A 22,436-nucleotide genomic window follows, 5' to 3' on the forward strand; every position below is an offset into this window, starting at 1 on the left:
AGAGCTGATAACTTTTGTAATTTAGTATAGGGTAGGGAATTTTATTATTTTGGGGGGCTTTTTTTATTTTATTAGGGGGCTTAGATTAGGTGTAATTAGATTAAAATTCTTGTAATAGTTTTTTATTTTTTGTAATTTAGTGGGGGTTTTTTTTAGTACTATAGTTTAGTTTATTTAATTGTATTTTAGCTTAGATAATTGTAGTTAATTTATTTGATTAATTAATTGATAGTGTAGTGTTAGGTGTATTTGTAACTTAGGTTAGGATTTATTTTACAGGTAATTTTGTAATTATTTTAACTAGGTAGCTATTAAATAGTTATTAACTATTTAATAGCTATTGTACCTAGTTAAAATAAATACAAAGTTGCCTGTAAAATAAATATAAATCCTAAAATAGCTACAATGTAACTATTAGTTATATTGTAGCTATCTTATGGTTTATTTTATAGGTAAGTATTTTGTTTTAAATAGGAATAATTTATTTAATTATAGTAATTTTATTTAGATTTCTTTAAATTATATTTAATTTAGGGGGGTGTTAGGGTTAGACTTCGGTTTAGGGGTTAATAACTTTATTATAGTAGCAGCGACGTTGGGGGCGGCAGATTGGGGGTTAATAATTTAGGTAGGTGGCGGCGATGTTAGGGATGGCAGATTAGGGGTTAATACAATTTATTATAGTGTTTGCGAGGCGGGAGTGCAGCGGTTTAGGGGTTAATACATTTATTATAGTGGCGACGATGTCCGGTCGGCAGATTAGGGGTTAATAAGTGTAGGTAGGTGGCGGGGACGTTAGGGGGGGGGGCAGGTTAGGGGTTAATAAATATAATATAGGTGTCGGCGATGTTAGGGGCAGCAGATTAGGAGTTCATAGGTATAATGTAGGTGGCGGCGGTGTCCAGAGCGGCAGATTAGGGGTTAATAGTATAATACAGGTGGCGACGATGTTGGGGGCGGCAGATTAGAGGTTAATAAGTGTAAGGTTAGGGGTGTTTAGACTCGGGGTTCATGTTAGGGTGTTAGGTGTAGACTTAGAAAGTGTTTCCCCATAGGAAACAATGGAGCTGCGTTAGGAGCTGAATGCTGCTTTTTTGCAGGTGTTAGTTTTTTTTCCAGCCAGCTCAGCCCCATTGTATCCTATGGGGAAATCGCGCACAAGCACGTTTTGCCAGCTTACCGCTACTGTAAGCAACGCTGGTATTACAGGTAGAAGAGGAGCTAAATTTGCTCAACGCTCACTTTTTTGAGGCTAACGCAGCCATTCAGAAAACTTGTAATATCAGCGTTGTTTAAAGTAAGCGCTGGAAAAAAAGGCTCGTTAGCCCTCAAGTTTTTACTGACAAAACTTGTAATCTAGGCGATAGTTAGGTTAGTCTCAGCAAATTGGTGCTATTTGAACACTTTATATGGTGCTGAGACTACTTATCTATGCTTTTCAACAAAGGATAACTAAATAATGAAGCAAATTAGATAATAGAAGTAAATTGCAAAGTTGTTTAAAATGGCATACTCTATCTCATTGGTTTTCAAACCTGTTCTCAGGCCTCCCTAACAGGTCAGATTTTCAGGATTACCTTGGATGATAGCAGGTAAAATAACCATGTTTACTAGTCAGCTAATTATTTCACCTATGTTCTAGTTCAGATGTCCTCAAAATATGGCCTGTTAGAAACATAGATATTGACGGCAGATAAGAGCCATAGGCCCAGCAAGTCTGCCAGATATTACCTAACAGTATAAACGTGTCTAGTTCTTAGGATAGCCTTATGCTTGTCTCAGGCATTTTTAAAGTCCCCTACAGTGTTTGTCATTATTACCTCTTGAGAAAGTTTATTCCATAAATCAATCACTCTTTCTGTAATGAAGTGCTTCCTCAAATTACTCCTGAATCTACTACGCTTCAGCTTGAGATCATGACCCCTTGTTCTTGAATTTTCCTTTTCTTGTAAAAGGGCCAGAGGACAGGTTTGAAAACCAGTGATCTATCTGAATCATGAAAGAAAAAATGTGGGTTTCCTGTCCCTTTAAGAATAAGAATGATAAATGAACGATTTCCTTGTCAGAGTCTAGAATAGATATCCTTTATTTGAGTGCACAGGTTCCTAGATGTTTGCTGTGTACATGGTTTGAACTTAGCACCGCAACTATATTGATGGGCTACCAAAATCATTTAAATTGCCAAATATAAATGGTCTCTGTGTTCTCAAAAGAGATGCCTTTAACCCTTTTAATGGACATGCAGTTTAGAATTTAAATCCTCTCTGTATGTAGGTGAATGAGTGGATTAATGGTACACATAAGGAGGAAAGATGTGGTGCAATACTTTTGTGGGATAAAGAAGATAACATGCCACGCCTCCTTAAAGTGAAAGTAAATCCTATCGTTTTACAAACGCTAGGATTTACTATTGAAACAAATAAAGGAGACTTTCTTTCATGAAGTATAAGATACTTCATGTAGAAAGCTCCTTTATTTGATTCAATCAATCGCTGCTCTTAGCTCCTACAGCAGAGCAGGGCTAAAAAAATTTTTGACTAAGAGGTGACGTTTTCACCTGTTAGCCAATAGCAGTGCGGTAAAGCTGGCTCCCATGGGCGCCAAGCCGGATTTACCGCACGGCTATTGGCTAAGAGGTGAAAACGTCACCTCTTAGCCAAACATTTTTTTAGCCGTGGGCTGCTGAAGCAGCTAAAAATGGCGATCGATTGAATCAAATAAAGGAGCTTTCTACATGAAGTATCTTATACTTCATGAATGAAAGTGCCCTTTATTTTTTTCAATAGTCAATCCTAGCGTTTGTAAAACGATAGGATTTACTTTCACTTTAAGAAAAAATTAGGATCACAGGAGAACCTCCAGACCAACAGTTGTTTACCACGGTTGTCCATGGCTTGGTGAATTATATTCACCTCCATTCTGTTATTTCAATTTAAAGGGACACTGAACCCAAATTTTTTCTTTCATGATTCAGATAGAGCATGCAATTTTAAACAACTTTCTAATTTACTCCTATTATCAGTTTTTATTTGTTCTCTTGCTTTCTTTATTTGAAAAAGAAGGCATCTAAGCTATTTTTTTGGTTCAGAACCATGGAAAGCACTTGTTTATTGGTAGGTGAATTTACCCACCAATCAGCAAGAACAACACAATGTGTTCACCAAAAATGGGCCGGCATCTAAACTTACATTCTTGCATTTCAAATAAAGATACCAAGAGAATGAAAAGAATTTGATAATAAGAGTAAATTAGAAAGTTGCTTAAAATTGCATGCTCTATCTGAATCACGATAGAAAAAAAAAATTAGGTTCAGTGTCCCTTTAAGGGGACATTACACTAACATTTAATTAAAAAAGAAGCCTTTTTTTAAATATATACTTTACAAAAAAATGTATTATTGCTTTTATAAAACTTAATTTGTTTTCATGCTTGTAAGGGTCTGTTTGTATCAGCAGAGGTGTGGGAGTTGTCCTTGTCATCCAGTGCACTATTACTAATTGAGATGTCTTCACATATATTTTTTTTTAAAGTACTTTAACTGATACTTTAAGAAAATAACATTTTGATGGTGACACTAACGCCTCAAAAAGGGGACTTGATTTTAGAGCCTCAAGCCCATATGACTGGCATCTCGTTTTCATACATTAATTCTACCTAGTAAAAATAAAACTGTGGTGAATGCAGGAGGGCAGCTTCTAGTTGTTTAAAATAATATCACAACTATTCACCTCACCTCCCAATAGGACCTATTTATATATATATATATATATATATATATATATATATAAATATACTGTATATATATATATATATATATATATATATATATATATATATATATATATATCCTAACAGATTAATTAGTGTAATTGAAAGTATTTTAATTATTGTACATTTTGATTTAAGAGTATATATATGGACAGTATCCTACAAAAGTTATTACACCCCTAACATTTTTGTAAATATTTTATTATATCTTTTCATGTGACAACACTGAAGAAATGACACTTTGCTACAATGTAAAGTAGTGAGTGTACAGCCTGTATAACAATGTTAACTTAGTGTCCCCTCAAAATAATTTAACACACAGCCATTTATGTCTAAACCGTTGGAAACAAAAGTGAGTAAACCCCTAAGTAGAAATGTCCATTATTTTTCAGCACTGCCTTAACACTCTTGGGCATGGCGTTCACCAGAGCTTCACAGGTTGCCACTAGAGTCCTCTTCCACTCCTCCATGACGGCATCACGGAGCTGGTGGATGTTAGAGACCTTGCGCTCCCCCACCTTCCATTTGAGGATGCCCCACAGATGCTGAATAGGGTTTAGGTCTGGAGACATGCTTGGCCAGTCCATCAACTTTACCCTCAGCTTCTTTTGCAAGGCAGTGGTCGTCTTGGAGGTGTATTTGGGGTTGTTATCATTTTGGAATACTGCCCTGCGGCCCAGTCTCCGAAGGGAGGGGATCCTGCTCTGCTTCAGTATGTTACAGTACATGTTGGTATTCATGGTTCCCTCAATGAACTGTAGCTCCCCAGTGCTGGCGGCACTCATGCAGGCCCAGTCCTTGACACTTCCACCACCATGCTTGACTGTAGGCAAGACACACTTGTCTTTGTACACCTTACCTGGTTGCCGTCACACACGCTTGACACCATCTGAACCAAATACGCTTATCTTGGTCTCATCGGACCACAGGACATGGTTCCAGTAATACATTTCCTTAGTCTGCTTGTCTTCAGCAAACTGTTTGCAGGCTTTCTTGTGCATCATCTTTAGAATAGGCTTCCTTCTGGGACGACAGCCATCCAGACCAATTTTATGCAGTGTGCAGCGTATGGTCTGAGCACTGACAGGCTGACCCCTCCACCCCTTCAACCTCTGCAGCAATGCTGGCAGCACTCATACGTCTATTTCCCAAAGATAACCTCTGGATATGACGCTGAGCACGTGCACTCAACTTCTTTGGTCGACCATGGCGAGGCCTGTTCTGAGTGGAAACTGTCCTGTGAAACCGCTGTATGGTCTTGCCCATCGTGCTGCAGCTCTGTTTCAGGGTCTTGGCAATCTTCTTATAGCCTAGGCCATCTTTATGTAGAGCAACAATTCTTTTTTTTAGACCCTCAGAGAGTTCTTTGCCATGAGGTGCCATGTCAAACTTCCAGTGATCAGTATGAGAGAGTGTGAGAGCGATAACACCAAATTGTACATACTTGCTCCCCATTCACACCTGAGACCTTGTAACACTAACGAGTCACATGACACCGGGGAAGGAAAATGGCTAATTGGGCCCAATTTAGACATTTCCACTTAGGGGTTTACTTACTCTTGTTGCCAATGGTTTAGACATAAATGGCTGTGTGTTAAATTATTTTGAGGGGACATGTATACTCACTACTTTACATTGTAGCAAAGTGTCATTTCTGCAGTGTTGTCACATGAAAAGATATAATAAAATATTTGCAATAATCTGAGGGTGTACTCACTTTTTTTGGATACTGTAAATATTTACAAGATAGACTGAGAATATTGTCCAGTGTAACCTATTAATGGGATTTTTCCAACTGTATGTAAAATTGTGTAAATTATCATTTTAATTTGCAGTAGTCACATAAATACAGTATGTAATACTGGAAGACAATAAGATGAAGCAGAGAGCATAATTGTATAACTAAAGGGATAGTAAAGTCAAAGTTAAAATTTGTCTACATAGAGCATGCAAGTTTTAAACAACTTTTCAATTTACTTCTGTTTTCAAATAGTAGTATTTGCTACAATGTTTGTAAAATTTCCATGGAGAGCTAAAGGCATGTACATGCTTCTAAACCCCTATGAGCCTATCTAAGTTTACTCTTCAACAGACGATAGCAAGAGACCGTAAACAAATTTGACAATAGCGGGCCAATTTATCAAATGCCGGACGGACATGATTCACTGTAGCGAATCATATATGGTAGGTTTGTTAGTGGCGCCAAAGGCTCACTGTGATAAATAAAAAATATTCTAAGGTGCAAATGTGTGAAACAGCTTATTGGTGACTTTCTAGTATTCTATTATTATAGATGTGTGCTATTGTCTAACTTTTGATGAAGGAATTGATGGTGAAATACATATAATTGACCCTATTAATCAAATGGGACTATGAATACAATCGTACAAAGGAATTTAATAAAAAATGGATACCATTAAATAATTGAGCGAATATATAAAATATCAACATTTAACTATACGCTTCCACAAAAAATACAATAAAATGTGACACCGGTGTCTATAAAAATTGTTATATACTAACTAAATTTTTTTTATTTATCACAGTCAGCCTTTGGCTCCACTAACAAACCTACCATATACACTTCACTTCCAGTCCGCACTTGTGAGAAGTGCGAACAGTTAGTTGGCAAGAACTGTCACTTCTAAGTACAGTGTACACCCACCCTGTCACTGTAGAGAATCATGTCCGTCCGGCATCGCTAAATGCCGACAGCATACGCTGTCTGCATTTAACATGGCACAAGCATTTCTGGTGAAATGCTTATACAATGCTGCTCCTTGCACATTCGCGGGCTAGCAGGGGTTGTCAATCATCTCGATTGTGGCGGACGAGTCAGGGACTGCTGCTTCTTAACTTCTTTTTCCGGCAAGCCAGAAGGCTCGCGCAGAATAAGCACCATCCACTGCTTTATAAATCGGCCCCTAGGAGTCAAGTGGATTTTTTTTTAAATGGAATACGTGTATTATATTTAAACAATGAAACTTTAATTTTGACTTCACTTTCCTATTATGACCTCATCTTTGCTATGATTGGTAAATTAAAACTATGGGCTAGATTATGAGTGGAGTTCCATTTATAGCTCCCGCTCGCACGTTAATTCCTTTAGAAGGTTTTTGTGCGCATTGGGTAGCATGCGTATTAAAAGTTGAAAGCACAAGCTCTAACCCGACATGCACAAAAATCTGAACCTCGAATATCGCAACTGAGTTAACGTATACCCCCATAGACTTCATTGTAGCGTGAAAATTGGAAAAAAACTAACGGCTAGATTATGAGTTGTGTGTTATGAGAGGTGCGTTAGTTACGTGTACTTTATTTCTATTGCGCACTTTTCATAACATAGGTGTTACGAGTCTCAAAACAACCTCGTAATGTGTTGCGGTAACACGACTACCGCGTTTATTTTTTACACGTAATCATGGCAGCGTTAAACATTCTCCCATAGAGATCAAAGATAAATGAAAGAAGCATGGATTTTTCAGATAACACTCGATCTCACAAGAAATACGGACTGCTCTGTCATATTACGTATACGGAATAATGCACAACAAAAACACACATCAAATGTACAAACAACAATCACGCAACATGGCACATACGCATTACACTTTCACAATCGGAAAAGAAAAAGAATGCACAACATTTACATTAAACGAGGAATACATAAACATGTTACGATCTTGCAACACGGAACAAAACAACACGAAAAAAGAATTGCACACTCATACACAAACAAAACATTCGCATTCAAGATTACGGAACATTAGTACAAATAAACAAATTTACAACACTTCACAAATACGACACCATCACAAATATGTATTTACAGTTACAGATAATACTTTTGGACAATGTTATGCAAAATGATCACTATGACATCATCGCATTATACACATTCCACAAATACTAACTCAATATGAGCATGCGTAAATTCAAACAACTAATACACATTGCACACATACTAATTACTAACAAAGCACACCTGAACCTCCTTTACTTTGCAAACCGGTACATCATTCAATATTTACATAGGGTATATAAGCACACTTCAAGCATGGCTTCTTTGACTGTGTTGCTGGAGGATTTTGTGAGATTAGAGAGATTTAGCGAGTTACTGGTATTGTGAGATTTAGTGTTAGTGTGAGAGAATGAGTTAGCTAGTGGTGGTGTGAGAGAGTGAGTTAGTTAGTGGTAGTGTGAGATAGTGAGTTAGTGTTAGTGTGAGAGTTAGTTAGTGGTAGTGTGAGATAGTGAGTTAGTGGTAGTGTGAGATAGTGAGTTAGTGGTAGTGTGAGATAGTGAATTAGGGGTAGTGTGAGAGTTAGTTAGTTATAGTGTGAGTTAGTGAGAGAGCATTAGTGAGCGAGAGTTTGTTTGGGTGAGTGTGCGAGTGGTTTTTCTGAATACTTATATCAACACATTTACAATACATACATACACTTATCAATAATACTAAATACACTCCATACCCCATCCCCTCTCATACTACACTCCGTACCTCATTCCCTTTCATCCCATACCCCATTCCCTTTCAGCCCATACCCCATTCCCTTTCAACCCATACCCCATTCCCTTTCAGCCCATACCTCATTCCCTTTAAGCCCATACCCATCCCATAGTTAGATTTTGTTTACATATCCTCATTTTAGTCTTTTTCTACATTTTTGTCTGTTTAATACCCCTTGACCTTCATTTATTTAAATCCCTTTCACACTTTGAGCACTTTTTAATTTTTGTTCATTATTTTGACCCCCTTTCATTTGGGCACATTCACTTTTTGTTTGAGTATGTCGGGAGGGGGGATAGGGGGCAGATTAGTCCACAGCTATTAGAGCTGATTAGGCAGCAGCTTAGAGAAGAGGTTGTAGAAGAGGTCAGGCAGCAGGTCAGGCAGGAGGTTAGTCAAGAGAGAGGGAGGGGGAGAAGAATAGGACAGGAAGGGGGACAGGAAGGGGGAGAGGAAGGGGGGGGGGAAGCGGTGGGGGGACCCAGCCACTTTGTTCAAGATGAACAAGTGGCTGGGCCCAGTGGCGTGCAGTGTAGAGCTTCACAGTCCAGGAAACAGAGGCTCACATCACAAGGGAAAGCCAAGCTGAGTAGGGAGGCGAGATATACCATGGATGAGAAGGAGGCCCTCATAGAGGCTTATATGGAGAGGACTAGGAGGCTGCAGGCTCAGAAGGCCACCCCTAAGGAGAAGAGGAAGCTATGGCTGGAGATCAGGGATGCCGTTAATGCAGTGGGGGTCCATAACAGGGATGTCAAGTCCATACAGCATCGCTACCGGGACTGCAAAATGGAACTCAAAAGAAAGCTCTCGAGGGAGAACCAATATCTAACAGGGGCCGGTGGCGGTCCTGAAATGATTGTGGAATATTCCCGATGGGAGGAAATGTTGCGTCCCAGCATATGGTGGCCATAGTTGGTATCGGAGGAGTCGATACTGGGAACCTGCCACTCTCATCTTCCGGTAAGCTCATTTAATAATCTCTTTACATAAAAAAAAAAGAATGTATTTAAGGATATGATTAATACAATTACGCTTTTTTAGACATTATTACGTAAACGCATTCACAATTACCTTGCGAAAGTTGCATTTCAGGAAAAGCCATCACATTACTATCTAGTCTACAGATTAGGTGTGCATTTAAACAGACTGAAAACAAACACAAAAACACATTCAGATTGACCATATAGATATCAGAAACACGGTTTGGAAAATGCAGAAATCGTATTGATTGTTGTATGTATATGAAAGTGTATTAATGAGGCTGCCTTTGTAATTCTATTGTAAGCAAAAGCATTTACATCTTTTTTTTGGAACTGTGCTAATATCTCAATTTCTTTCTTTTTACAATATACAGAGTCTGAACCCTGGGAGGAGGCAGCACAGCACCCTCAGGCTCCTCCTTCACCCAGGTATGAGAGTGATGTAGATGACTCGCCACCTCAGGGAGACATGGAAGACATCCCTCTATCCTCATCCTCTGAAGAAGCCCCCGCTGCAGAAGAGATCCCTGCAGCAGCCCCTCCTGCACCAGTAGCCCCTCCTGCACCAGCAGCCCGCCGTGCAGCAGCAGCCCGCCGTGCATTAGCAGCTACTCAGGAGGAGATAGCAGAGCTGCAGATATTAAGGGCTAGATTTATCAATGCTGAGGCGTACAGGGGCGCGTATACGCGCCCCTGTACGTCTCAGCTTGCCTGTGGCGGGGCGAAATTACCCGCAGGTAATTAACATTGCACACGAGCGCAATTTTGCGCTCACGTGCAATCCCGCCCCCTGCCCGCGCACAGCCAATCACGCGCGGGCAGGAGCTGTTAATCTCCTCGGTCGGACTCGACTGAGGAGATTTCATTTCGCCACAATAGAGGTGGCGAAGATGTTAGGGAAGCAGCGGTCTGATGACCGCTGCTTGATAAATCGCTGCGAGCAAGTTCTTGTGAGAACTTGCTGCCGCAAGGGCTTTATAAATCTTAAAAAACAAAAAACGTATGTATCAGGAGCGCTACAGCTAAAGGTGATAGGAGAGGAGACTATATACTTATATAAAAATATGACATGGACAATAGCGTTAACTAAAATCTGACACAAATTTATTGCACATAGATAATATTATTATCAATAAAAACGGACGTCTCCGTAAATAAAAGTTCTTAGGTTGCCGCCATATAAGTTTTGCAATTGTAGAAAAGGGTTCTTAGTATAAATATAAGACAATCCAGTGTACACTTAAATGTCCTTAATAGGTGTTGGTTTGCTAGCAAACAAGGGCTTAACCCAAACTTTCGACTCAATATCCTCTGTGGGTGAGTTACAGCCGTTTGCGTGATGACATCACTTATGTAGGCGCTGTCCCAGATGGGCTTTCTGATTGGTCCAAATTCGGGACCAGCCAACAGTGACAATAGTGGCTCTTTCAACTAAAATGTAGCGTTCATCCGATGAATAATACCTGCTCTTAGTGCTAACCAGCACGCAAGGTACAAAAATTAAGTTGTAGGTAAGCTTGATTATCCGATAGAAAGTTCAGAGAGTTAGTTGCAAGTTTTTTCCAATAGCTAATTGTATTAGCGGTATTGCAGAATCCTCCTTGAACACTGTGGTAGCTCCAGCTACATTTAATAAATCTCAATAGTGGTTGCAACACATCAACGCGTTTCTCCCTCTGCAGGGCTTTCTCAAGATGAATAATCTGCAACAGGTGTATCCTTATTTAAAGGTGTAGCTTGCTTCTCATTGGTTATAAAACACCTGGGAGTATTACCTAAGGCGGTCTTAATTTTTAAGATGGTATTGGCAAGTAACCATATAACTTAGGTAACTTAATATATGTAATCACTTCACATTGTTACAAAAAGTAGTTTCTATTACTGGATTTCACAGAACTCCCTTAAAAGTGGTACTTAAAATTAATGTTGTATCTTTTTAGACAACTTCTAAACTATTTATGTTAAAATTATCTATTAAAAACATTTATTAAAAAGACTAAATGGGTGCATAAAGGATAGTTATACTGTGGGTCTAAGTTGATACTGTATGTCTGGTGTAGTAAGGTGCGAATTTGTGCAATAAATATAAATAGCTGTTATTAGTCAAATAAAAATGGAGAAATGTCTAGTTCAGAATTTAGACCAGCAGGGAACAAGGTATTGTGTCTGTAAATCAATTCTGCCTCTTTTATTTTCAAATTTTTTTCTATATTCCCCCCCCTCCAATTCTGCTTAACTTGTAGTATTCCCCAATACTTTAGATCTTTAGTATTGCCATTGTGTACAGATTTAAAGTGCCTATATAGATTGGTGTCTACAACTCCCTTCTCAATACATAATAGGTGTTCTCTTATCCTATCTTTGATCATTCGCTTAGTCTCCCGAAAATAAAATAAATTGCATGTGCATTTAAGAATATAGATTACCCCATTCGTGGTGCATCTAATGCATTCTTTAATAGTGATTTCTTCTCCTGTTTTTGGAATGGTGATAACTTTCCTTTTATCACTATGTTTACATGCCTTGCATGAATAACAAGGAAAGAAACCTGATATTTTTCCTCCTTGTAAATCTTTTTGTGTGAAATTTGGTTTCTGACTTATCTCACGTGAGCTAGGCGCTAGTACATCTCCTAATATTGGGTCAGCTTTAATATTGCCCAGTGTTTATTTAAAATCCTTCTCATAATGCCATGATCTACATTGTATTCCGTTATGAATGGGACATCAATTAAATCTGAATTCTTTTTAGTTGTCTTTTGTTTATATGAGAGGAGGCTCTTTCTATCAGTATTCCTTGCTCTTATTACAGCCCTATTGACAACCTCCTCATCATATCCTCTATCTCTGAATTTCTCAATTAAGGACTCTATTTGGTATTCAAAGTCTGAGAGTCTGGAGCAATTTTTTCTCACTCTCAGACTTTGACCCACAGGAATGTTGTCCTTCCATTGCTGGAGATGACAACTTTTAGAATGAATAAAACTGTTAGAGTTAACCTCTTTAAAATGTGTTCTTGTTTCTATATTTTTGTTGATGGCCATAATCTCTAAATCTAGAAAGATAGCCTTATCTTTACTGTGATTAAAGGTAAATTTAAGACCTTTGTCATTAGAATTCATATCGGAAAACAGTTTTAATAAATTAGATTCAGACCCCCTCCATATCAACAAGACGTCATCTATGTACCGTCTATAGAGCACGAGGTCCGCGCCATAGTTACCTGACTGGAAGAAAGAGCAGGTATTATTCATCGGATGAACGCTACATTTTAGTTGAAAGAGCCACTACTGTCACTGTTGGCTGGTCCCAAATTTGGACCAATCAGAAAGCCCGTCTGGGACAGCGCCTACATAAGTGATGTCATCACGCAAACGGCTATAGCTCACCCACGGAGGATATCGAGTGGAAAGTTTGGGGTAAGCCCTTGTTTGCTAGCAAACCAACACCTATTAAGGACATTTAAGTGTACACTGGATTGTCTTATATTTATACTAAGAACCCTTTTCTACATTTGCAAATTTATATGGCGGCAACCTAAGAACTTTTATTTACGGAGACGTCCGTTTTTATTGATAATAATATTATCTATGTGCAATAAATTTGTGTCAGATTTTAGTTAACGCTATTGTCCATGTCATATTTTTATATAAGTATATAGTCTCCTCTCCTATCACCTTTAGCTGTAGCGCTCCTGATACATACGTTTTTTGGTTATTTAATTTGCCTATTTTTGGGAACACATAGGTACTCTCAGGAGTTTGGTGTTTTTCACCCTGCACTCACTGGTTTAATATCCTTTGGCTTGATAAATCTAGCCCTAAGAGATTTTCTTGAAGAGATGCGTGCCTCCCGGAGGGAACAGGTGTAAAGCAGAATCCAGCTGACGGAAGCAATTAATGATATTCGACAAGACCAAAGAGAGCTTCGCCAAGACCAAAGATATATTGCAGGTCCTCCGGGAGGCGCATAATGCACCATCTGCTGCTGGGCCATCTGATGCTGGGCCATCTGCTGCTGGGCCATCTGCTGCTGGACCATCTGCTCCTGGCCCTCCTCCATCTCATCCTCAATCTCCTCCTCAGCCGGGTGATCCCAGGACTCATCCTTCCCCTCTTCCCCAAACATTTCCGATGAGAAACAAGAACATATGCTAACATATACTAATCCTTCGGGCTTCTTGGTATATCTACACGTACTTGTTCAAACAAGAATATATTTGAATAGGATACTAAGCCTGTATGCCATATTTCTCTCGACGTGTTAAATAAAGTCTATTTTCTTAAAGATACATTATAGTGTTTAAATTATTTAAGAAAGACATTTCATTTAGAAGGAATTTGGTTTCATGTCCTTTTAAGAGTTACATTAGAAATATATGCTTACAGTAATATATTTGGAGATTAACAATGTGGAAGTCATACATGACACAATACTGAGCATTTACATTAAAGGGACAGTATACACTCATTATCATAGAACTGCATGTAATAGACACTACTATAAGGAACAAGATGCCCAGATACTGATATAAAAATCCATGATAAAACGGTTTAAATAGAAACTCTCAGTTTAGCTATGTTGAAAAGTTAGCTGGAAAGCCTATTGCAAGTGGGAAATAAGACACTCCCCACTCCTCTTTCTTTTGCATATGAAAAGACCCTTTACACAAACAGGAGCAAGCTTGAGAAGGTAGCTATGGTATTCACATCAAACTTTGGGGCTTGGTTAGGAGTCAGAAAATCACAGCAATGGTATTTAAAAATGAGCAAAACTATACTTTTAAAAACAAACAAGAAAAATTATGGGCTATATAAATAGATCATCTACAAAACATATATGCTAAGAAAAAATGAGTGTTTAATGTCCCTTTAAGAAAAAAGACCAGGACATCTCATATATTTATCATATGATAAAGGTCAATGCATATTGATTACTTTATTCAAATACAAAAACGCATCTTTAGGAATTAGATATGTAGAAAATTCAACACAACACAGTAATTATTTATAAAATGGAAAATATTGTTGTCAAACATATTAAACAAGATGGAGTATATTCATGGATTTGCACTTGCCTCAAAATATATTATGCATTAAAAATATATTGCCTTCATTCGTTTCTTCAATGAGGTGTGTATGAAGAGAAGCTGTACAAGTACGGTATTGTATAAATAATGGAGGCCCTAAACAAGTGGGAAAGAGAGATGACGCAGCACATAGAGGATTATTTCTGGAGCTTAGAGGAAGAGTTATGTGGACTCCTCTTGGGATCTGTAGCTGCAGTGGTCTCCCTAGATGAAAGCGGCGAAGAAACTATGTCTCCCTGGTCAGACCTGGCTAGCGAAGAGATTTTCAACCCTCGCAGTCACACGGATGCCCAGCAGGAACTTAAACCTGAGCTGCCGATCGGAACCGCATATAAAATGCCGGTGGAGGCGTTCTATGTGCTCAAAGAGGAAATCACTTCTCAAGTAATAATGGAGGAAGAGGCCAAGAAAAAGAGATGGGCACGTATCAGACCTATCTCATTTGGAAACCCCAGCCTATTACCTCTTATCCATCCACCGCTAACTGTGACTGGAGCAGGAGGACAAATGGGTAGTAGTACGCTCCTAACCACCCAGGGAAATTGGGGTCTTGCAGAAATAGGACGCTCCCAAGTGCTACGCTCACGGAAAGTGTGTTCCTATTACTCAGGGTTTCACACCCGAACGAGCCATTCACAAGATCACCGACACGGAGTGGGCTGAGGGAGGGCTGAAACCCCAGATACGAGACTCATGCTCGAGACTGCTATGCTGGACGGGAGCTGGGGAAAATTCCTGCTATTTTTGCATGATTTCACAACCTGCTCAGGACTGGGCGCAAGGTAAAAATCTGTTATATATAAGCTGACTTTACGTTCGAATCATGAACGACAAATATGCATTGTCCAACTGTCCCACCTAACTATTTTACTTAAACATATTACTTGTACATATTGGACTTAGTGGGTGTAAAGTCTTGTATGCCACTTATATTTTTTCAGTTACGCTGTTCTACTGCGGGTTATGTTACCTAGGATCCCTATTTCCCGCCCAATCTAAACTAAGCTAGCTCTGACATTTGGTTATAGCATATTGTAGTGAGGAGGTCTCCCCAGCATAGTAATTATACCCTTATGTCCCATCAATACCATTTAGACTTAGCAGAGCACTTTAACACATTCTCATAGCAATGACTGCTCACTGCACCCATAGTATTGAATGGGGTATCATTTTACATATACCAACATGGCTTTCTAGAATCTTTACTCTCATTGATTGTTTGTGATTCAGTATGTAAATATATATTCATAATGTTATCTGTTTCCTACTCACGATGACTGTATGGGGGAGATATAAATAATGGCTATAAAACCCTCACATTAATAATACTATTGTTTGCCTAATGTTATGCATTCTTTGTCACTTACATGTCCTTCATTTTAGCCATCCTATTCCCTGAGTCCTCAAAAGTTTACGTTAACTATTTAAACAATACTGGATCTGGTGTGGCTTGCAGCTATATACACTTATGACATATTGCTTTATTTTATACTGGACCTCTGCCTGCCCTGTTATATGAATAGGATTTTATGAGGAGCAGAGTTCTGGGTGCATGACAAAAACTTGATATATACAAGCTGATATTGTTGTGAATTAAGACTGTTCGATATTTTTGTTCAATTCTCTCGCTTAACTCTTTGGCTCCAGCACATCATTTGCATTTGCTGGTTACAATGGGTTTGAAATGTAAAAATTTATGACACCCATATGTTTTCTGGGTTTTAGATAAGTTGTTCTTTTGCTATTTATGCTATCTTTGATATCTATTTATTGACTATTTAACACAAGCTAGGTCTGTCTCATAGATATATCATACTAATGTGAGGAGGTCTACCATCTTAGCTAATATACCCCTATACATCACTTTAACCAGTTAAATTTGGTAGAGTCCCTGAGTAACTATGCATAAAGCTCAGTGATCCCTTATATCTATAATCTCTGTTTCTTGTAATGAGGCCCTGCTATACCTACTCCTCCCAACTACCTAATTCTGAAATGTTCATAACGATGGTTCCCTTATTATTATTAATATATCAATATAGCTCAATTTAAGGGTTTTATATAAGTTTTTCAGTTTTTGCAATGGATCTAAACCCTATAAAAATAGAAAATGGAGATTCCTTACTAGAGATCCACGAGTGGTCTCCATAGTTTCAGAAGTTACCTTCCTTGATTATGTTTATGATTGTATAAGGGGCCCAAGAGTGGTCCTGTTGGTTTTGCTGAAGGTACAGAGCTGTCTTGGCATTAACTTGATATTAAATTCGTGTTTGTATTGATATATACCCATACTTTATTTAAATAATATAACAATTGTTAATCGAATATGTGGAAATCATTTGAATGTAAAACTTTCGACACGTTTGTTTGCCTTTTGTTGAATCTCAATAAAAATATTAAAAAAAAAAGAAGAGATTTTTGTGTTCTTTATCAGCTATGGTTCGACAATGTACATGATTGATACAATCCATAATCGTTGTGGTTTTAAACTTGTCTTCTCATTCACAAACGTTGGTAACGTGCAAAATCAAATATTGCGGGACAACGTAATCCAATCAGACGGATTTAACATCTTGGCATGTGACGTCTTAAGCAACATGGCGCATCCGAGATTGCGTAAAAACGTCATCCAATAAAGGGGCATCTGAGATCTCGTAAAAACGGCATCCAATCCAAGAACTCATTTTACAGCTTGGCATGTGACGTCTTAATCAACATGGCGCATCCAAGATCGCGTAAAAACGTCATCCAATCAAAGGCGCATCCGAGATCGCTTAAAAATGTCAGCCAATCAAAGGCGCATCCGAGATCGCGTAAAAACGGCATCCAATCCAAGAACTCATTTTACAGCTTTGCATGTCAATAAGAAACGTATTTATATTTTAATAACTAGTATGTGCTATATTGTTATCTATGAATGTCATGCTAGATAACATAATACTGTGATATATGAAATATACTCCATTGTTGGTAATAAGGATATATTTCATTAGAATCGGAGGATTATTAACTATTAGCAAGCATTTTATGTTACACGATTGTGTACGACATTGCAATTTAAACTTCATTTTCAAATTTAATTTTAATCTTTTGATGAAATGTGTTTAGAGGTAATCTCAAGAGCAGAAAAATATGATGTTCTAACTGCTTATTGGTGGCTACATATATACCGATTGTCATTGGTTCACCTATGTGTTCATTTAGAAACCAGTAGTGCCCTGCTGCTCCTTAAACAAATGATACAAAGAGACTGAAGCAAAATTGAGAATTTATGGAAAGAAATTTTTTAAAAAATTGTATGTTATACATAAATGAGAAAATAGATTATTGTGTTTCATGTCCCTTTAAATGAGAAATAATGCTACGAGATACATTATATGTTACCTATAGTTATGGTGTCCATCTTTACGCTTTAAAAAGGGACACATGAGAAATACATATGTCAGGGATGTTTTCAGATATATTTAAAGATTTATTTGGAATAAGAATAATGACACATGTATTTATCATATGTGTCACTTATTCAAGTTGAAATATGGTCAGCCTACCTATAGTAATATATTGTTGGATCATTAAAGAGAAACAATAGTAAGAGAAAGATATTAAACAGCTAAAATATGTGCATTACACACAGTGATTGCTTTTGTTAGATTACTATAATAAGGTATAAGTGAAATTGGAATGCATGTGCTGTCAACATTCAAATAATAGTCTGTTTTAAAAATATTATGTCTATGTTGATGTAAAAAGGACAAAAATACATTAAATGTGAATATCCATTCCTTAAGAATTGTGGTCAGCATCACACTTAAAGGGACATGAAATACAAACAATTAAATTCAGGATTCACAGAGAGGATACTATTTCCATCAAATTAATAATTTACATAGATTATCTCTGTTTAATACTATTGGGATAATTTGTTAAAGGTGCATCAATTCACGAATAGTTCAGAAATGAACACATGGATGATCCAACAACAACCAAAAAAAAAAAAAAAATATATATATATATATATACAAACAACAATCAACATCTAGAACCTCAGTTCTCTGCTACTCATAATCTTGCAAAGATAAACCTTTCTGCAAAGTATATCAAGAAATTGAAGCAAATTAAATAAGAGATGTAAATATTAAATTTATTGACAATTGTATTATATATCTGATTCATGAAATACCATTTTTTGGTTTCTTGTCCCTTTAAGGATTAACCAGATAAAATATAGATTTCAATAAATGATACAAATAAAGAGGACAAATAATATATTAATGACATTTTTTTATTATTATGTCATAAAACATAAAGAAATAAGATAACGTTACAAAAAGTCATATTGATAAATCAGCCCCATTGGAGCCACCTGACAAGGTGAAAGAGTGCATCAGAATCCTTGGAGGGAGTTGACAAGGGCCAACACAGCCCTATTGGAGCCATCTGACAAGTTGAAATAGTGCATCACAGTCCTTGGAGGGAGTTGACAATGGCCAGCAAAGGCCAACACAGCCCCATTGGAGCCACCTGACAAGGTGAAAGAGTGCATCAGAATCCTTGGAGGGAGTTGACAAGGGCCAACACAGCCCTATTGGAGCCATCTGGCAAGTTGAAATAGTGCATTACAGTCCTTGGAGGGAGTTGACAAGGGCCAACACAGCCCCATTGGAGCCATCGGACAAGGTGAAATAGTGCATCACAGTCCTTGGAGGGAGTTGACAAGGGCCAACACAGCCCCATTGGAGCCATCTGACAAGTTGAAAGAGTGCATCACAGTCCTTGGAGGGAGTTGACAAGGGCCAACACAGCCCCATTGGAGCAATCTGCCAAGTTGAAAGAGTGCATCACAGTACTTGGAGGGAGTTGACAAGGGCCAACACAGCCCCATTGGAGCCATCTGACAAGTTGAAATAGTGCATCACAGTCCTTGGAGGGAGTTGACAAGGGCCAACACAGCCCCATTGGAGCCACCTGACAAGTTGAAAGAGTGCATCACAGTCCTTGGAGGGAGTTGACAAGGGCCAACACAGTCCAATTGGAGCCATCTGACAAGTTGAAAGAGTGCATCACAGTCCTTGGAGGGAGTTGACAAGGGCCAACACAGCCCCATTGGAGCCATCTGACAAGTTGAAAGAGTGCATTACAGTCCTTGGAGGGAGTTGACAAGGGCCAACACAGCCCTATTGAGCCATCTGACAAGTTGAAATAGTGCATCACAGTCCTTGGAGGGAGTTGACAAGGGCCAACAAAAGCCAACACAGCCCCATTGGAGCCATCTGGCAAGTTGAAATAGTGCATCACAGTCCTTGGAGGGAGTTGACAAGGGCCAACACAGCCTCATTGGAGCCATCGGACAAGTTGAAATAGTGCATCACAGTCCTTGCAGGGAGTTGACAAGGGCCAACACAGCCCCATTGGAGCCATCTGACAAGTTGAAAGAGTGCATCACAGTCCTTGGAGGGAGTTGACAAGGGCCAACACAGCCCCATTGGAGCCATCTGACAAGTTGAAATAGTACATTACAGTCCTTGAAGGGAGTTGCCAAGGGCCAACAAAGGCCAACACAGCCCCATTGGAGCCATCTGACAAGTTGAAAGAGTGCATCACAGTCCTTGGAGGGAGTTGACAAGGGCCAACACAACCCCATTGGAGCAATCTGCCAAGTTGAAAGAGTGCATCACAGTACTTGGAGGGAGTTGACAAGGGCCAACACAGCCCCATTGGAGCCATCTGACAAGTTGAAATAGTGCATCACAGTCCTTGGAGGGAGTTGAAAAGGGCCAACACAGCCCCATTGGAGCCACCTGACAAGTTGAAAGAGTGCATCACAGTCCTTGGAGGGAGTTGACAAGGGCCAACACAGTCCCATTGGAGCCATCTGACAAGTTGAAAGAGTGCATCACAGTCCTTGGAGGGAGTTGACAAGGGCCAACACAGCCTCATTGGAGCCATCGGACAAGTTGAAATAGTGCATCACAGTCCTTGCAGGGAGTTGACAAGGGCCAACACAGCCCCATTGGAGCCATCTGACAAGTTGAAAGAGTGCATCACAGTCCTTGGAGGGAGTTGACAAGGGCCAACACAGCCCCATTGGAGCCATCTGACAAGTTGAAATAGTACATTACAGTCCTTGAAGGGAGTTGCCAAGGGCCAACAAAGGCCAACACAGCCCCATTGGAGCCATCTGACAAGTTGAAAGAGTGCATCACAGTCCTTGGAGGGAGTTGACAAGGGCCAACACAACCCCATTGGAGCAATCTGCCAAGTTGAAAGAGTGCATCACAGTACTTGGAGGGAGTTGACAAGGGCCAACACAGCCCCATTGGAGCCATCTGACAAGTTGAAATAGTGCATCACAGTCCTTGGAGGGAGTTGAAAAGGGCCAACACAGCCCCATTGGAGCCACCTGACAAGTTGAAAGAGTGCATCACAGTCCTTGGAGGGAGTTGACAAGGGCCAACACAGTCCCATTGGAGCCATCTGACAAGTTGAAAGAGTGCATCACAGTCCTTGGAGGGAGTTGACAAGGGCCAACACAGCTCCATTGGAGCCATCGGACAAGTTGAAATAGTGCATCACAGTCCTTGGAGGGAGTTGACAAGGGCCAACAACCCTATTGGAGCCATCTGACAAGTTGAAATAGTGCATCACAGTCCTTGGAGGGAGTTGACAAGGGCCATCACAGCCTCATTGGAGCCATCGGACAAGTTGAAATAGTACATCACAGTCCTTGGAGGGAGTTGACAAGGGCCAACACAGCCCCATTGGAGCCACCTGACAAGTTGAAAGAGTGCATCACAGTCCTTGAAGGGAGTTGACAAGGGCCAACACAGCCCCATTGGAGCCATCTGACAAGTTGAAATAGTGCATCCCAGTCCTTGGAGGGAGTTGCCAAGGGCCAACAAAGGCCAATACAGCCCCATTGGAGCCACCTGACAAGTTGAAATATTGCATCACAGTCCTTGGAGGGAGTTGACAAGGGCCAACACAGCCCCATGGAGCCATCTGACAAGGTGAAATAGTTCAACAGGCACAACAAAAAAACAGAAAAGGCCAAATGGCAACAATAAATACAAACAAAGTAACATGTGGACGGAAGATTCGTATCTGCGCCCTCGGAGCATCTCTGGATTCTCCACTTATGGGGCATCAGCATGACCCTCATCGTCCTGTGCATTACCAGCTGCTGATTCATGCATTGACTCTAAACGCAGAACACGCTCTAGAGTCAAGCGCTGCATCCGCAGATGGGTATGCATGGTGTCGTGCATCCTTCCCAGCAACACACTGTTCCTCAGCATGGTCTGCTCTATACGTGCTAGAGCCTCTAGCGTTAACTACGCTGAGTCACAACCTAAACAAAAATAAAGTATGAAAATTATTGTTAATTTCAGCACATAATAAAAAGTGAGCAAAGAGACATTGTACTAATAAAAAGATAAATCATTATTATAATTAAATATTCTATATGGAAGATTTACATATTAAATATGTTCTTCATAGATAAACCATTAAAGGGACAATTTACTCAAAAATGTTATCCCCTTTAATTGGTTCACAATGATCCACTTTACCTGCTGGAGTGTTGTTAAAGTTTTTATAAGTATGTCCACTGTCCTTACATTGGCATCTGAAATAGTTTATTTAGCCTGTGGTATCCACACCTATTCTTAAACTTTTTGGCCTCGAGGCCAAGCTGTGTAAACACAGCAAGCAGAAGAAATTACACTCCCAGTGGGTTATAGAAGAGATAAGGTAATACAAAGTTATTTTTCAATTGTTCTATCCAAGTATTGGTGATTGGTATATGGAGTGATATGAGATAAAGAAGCATGTATATTTCCAAAATGGGATAAAGTAATGAGATCTGATAATACCTACAAGTTCAAACCATTTTATTAGGTTGTGGCTTGAAAACACCAAAAAAATCAGCTAATTCATATACACAAAGAAGCCTTAAAAAGCAAATTGCATACATTTTATACTTTGCAGCTGGTACAAAAACTATTTGTAAACACATTAAGGGAAAAACTATTTTATAGTATACTGCCCCTTTAAGATCTTAACACAAATCTAAACCCTATCAATCTTGA

This window comes from Bombina bombina, chromosome 1, assembly GCF_027579735.1.
Source record: "Bombina bombina isolate aBomBom1 chromosome 1, aBomBom1.pri, whole genome shotgun sequence".
Taxonomy (NCBI): Eukaryota; Metazoa; Chordata; class Amphibia; order Anura; family Bombinatoridae; genus Bombina; species Bombina bombina.